We start from the raw sequence: 3,011 nt of genomic DNA on the forward strand, positions 1-3,011 counted from the left end.
CTTTTCCCTGTCAGTTTCGTCCCCCCCCCCCCCCCCAAACAACCACGGTTGATCACTAGTGCCAACCACTATACCATAAGATACTATCCACTACCACCATCCCAAATCGACACACACAAATCACCATGTTAGTCACCACCAATATTGTCATATAAAATTTTAAAATATTTTATTGATATAATATTAGGTCAATTTAATGTTTTATTTTAATTTTATTGTTTTTGAAAACGAAGACAAATTTTATACATTCAGATGTTGAAAACACAAACAATGTTCAACTATTTAGTATTCAGATTTTTATGCAACATTTTAATATTCAGAATTTTAAATCTTAATACACATCTTAATATTCAGGTGTGAAGTTTGATTCAGATGTCTTAAACAAATGAGACCTTATTATCATGTACTCCCCATGTTTCAATTTATGTGAACCTTTTTCCTTTTTTGTTTGTTTAAAAACAAGAATGACTGCTTCCAAAATTAAGAAATAATTTAATTTGAACTTTTCATTTTACCCCTAATATAAAGTTTTTATAGCCACTCAAAATGTCATGGTACGTGAGACCACAAGTTTCAAAAGTCTTAGTCACACAAATGTTATGACATGTTTAAGACCATTCTAAAATTTTTCTTTCTTAAACTCTGTGCCCAGTCAAATAGTTTCACGTAAATTGAAATGGAGGGATTATAGTTTGGTTAGATATGCTGCATTGTTTTATTCCCTTCCACACAACATTTTTTTTCTTCTTCTTCTTTTACTTGGGTTTGATGGACTTGAGCTGAGGGTCTTTCGGAAGAAGCCTATCTACCTCCACGAGGTAGTGGTAAGGTCTACGTACACTCTACCCTCTCTGGTCTCCACTTGGTGTGATTTCACTGGTTATGTTGTTGTTGTATGGAATGGAGTGGTGGTTGCCTTTGCATCCAGCGTGTGACTATTATAATTGTGTGCAGTGCTAATTGACATTGCTAAGGTTAATTTATAAATTCTCTTTTGAAGTAAAAAACCAAGAAAGGATTGCTATAATGTATATCCAGTTGTCATTCGTATGGTTATAGACCATCAAATAGAAGTGGTGCAACAAATAATGTTGGTATCTTTTATTATGAGTAGCAAGTGCATGAGAACTAAGAAGTTGTAGTAGAGTTGGTAGGGAGTGTGCTGGAGAAGTTGTACTAGAGTTGGTAGGGAGTGTTAACTGCTATCATGCTTTGTCCTTAAACTTGTCGAGCTTGTTAATTTATATAGAGAAAAAGATCAAAATTGTCCCTTATCTTTGGCCTTGAGACTCAAAATGATCCTTATCTTTTTGTATGGAGCACTTATAGTCCACCTCCTTTGGAAAATGGTGCACCTTTCTTAAATGTCCGTCTCTCATTTTAACAGAAGAGTTGTCCACATGGTTATACTTGCGGATGCCACTATTTATGCGTGGCTTGATCTAAATCATGTTGTACTATGTAATAGCCACTTTATCGTCCACTTTCATTTGTTAGCTTTTTCATATTTTTCTCAACAAGTTTGTCTGCAAGTACATGGATTTCTGGGAGTGTCTTAGCTAGAGGAGTGGAATTTCGCAGTACTAGCTAGAAGTTAGCGGTGGTTGTTTGATTCGGTTTTGAATGTTATTGGTTCGACTTCTCAGCATTTATAGATATGCTAAATCATTATAGAAAGTTAAGATTCAGTGATTAATTTATTGATTGTATATCAATTTAACAGATACTTCTCATTAAATAAACATTGGAACCTAATCAAGGAGCCTGATATTTTTTGTCAAACGTAGAATTATAGTTTAATAATTATTATCAGGAGTTATCAGTTAGCGCTAAGAAAAAACACAAACCATTACAGAATCGATAATTCACAAAAAAAATTCTAAACCATTACCAATTGTAATTTCTTTGAGCCGGGATCTTTCGAGAACAACCTTTCTTCCTGGCAAGATAGAGGTAAGATCTGCGCACTCTACCCTTCTCATACCCCATTTATGGGACTATACTGGGTATCTTGTTATTGTTACCAAATGATAAGATTAATAACTCATTACCGATAAACCAATAATATTTTGTCGTTTTGAGTTATTAATTTTGATTTGTAACAAAAAGGTTGGAGACAACACCAATATGATTTTATAAATAAATCATCTGCTCATAATATTATGGAGATTATGAATAATGGAGCAAATTTTTAATTGTGCACCTATGGAATTGAAGGTTGGATCAGTGTGTCCATGATACTTAATAAATATGACTTCTTTCTCTGAGAAAAGAGAAACCCGATCATATCTCCCTATCTAACCTATGAAACGTTGACATAAGCAATAAAAATAAGCTAATTGGTAAGTGCTTATGGCAAAGAATAACAAATTCTATTAACAAGGTATGATCTACTCTCTACAATGAGACGAAGAGGAAAGACAGAACACCTAGTTTTTTAGGGGATTTTTAAAAAATGTGTGACATGCATGTGAGCGGCTACCGTTAGTGATAGACAGAAAATGTTTGGGAGACTAAAACTGCACCATTTTTACAAAGGAGGAGGACTATTAGTGTTTCTGTGAAAGGATGAGGATCATTCTGAGTTTTAAGGCAAAGATAAGGGACAACTTTGGTCCTTTTCTCAGTTTATTTACTTATAAAAGATGCCCCTTTCCTTTTTCTTCTTTTTGTTTTGGAAATGGGATGGGCGTGGGAGGTGTTTAACAGGTTAATAATCCATGCCATCAATCCTGGAGGAGCAACCAATTCTTTTCTTTCCGTTTTCTTGTTAATGATACTTTGAAGTTGGAGGCTTCTGTTTTCTGTACTCTTAAGAATTCTTTGAGAATATTTTATTATAAAAAGAATATTGTATTATAATTTTTTTTTTCCAGCTTTAGCTTATAAAAGAAATCATAAAAAAATTTGAGCTCAAGTTTGACATGCTCTTTGGTTTTCTAATACCTGATCCTTATGGGCCATCTTGTCCCATTACTGCATTTTTTCTCTTTGACTAGTGGGGGGGGGGG

General features: G+C 34.0%; 1 protein-coding gene across 1 annotated transcript in view; it reads left to right on the forward strand.

Moving 5' to 3' along the window:
* LOC102591301 (uncharacterized) overlaps nt 1–3,011 on the forward strand; it is a 15,638-nt gene that overhangs the window by 7,839 nt on the left and 4,788 nt on the right. The gene's annotated exons all lie outside the window — the stretch shown is intronic.

This window comes from Solanum tuberosum, unplaced genomic scaffold (genome assembly GCF_000226075.1).
Source record: "Solanum tuberosum cultivar DM 1-3 516 R44 unplaced genomic scaffold, SolTub_3.0 scf00037, whole genome shotgun sequence".
NCBI classification, from domain to species: Eukaryota; Viridiplantae; Streptophyta; class Magnoliopsida; order Solanales; family Solanaceae; genus Solanum; species Solanum tuberosum.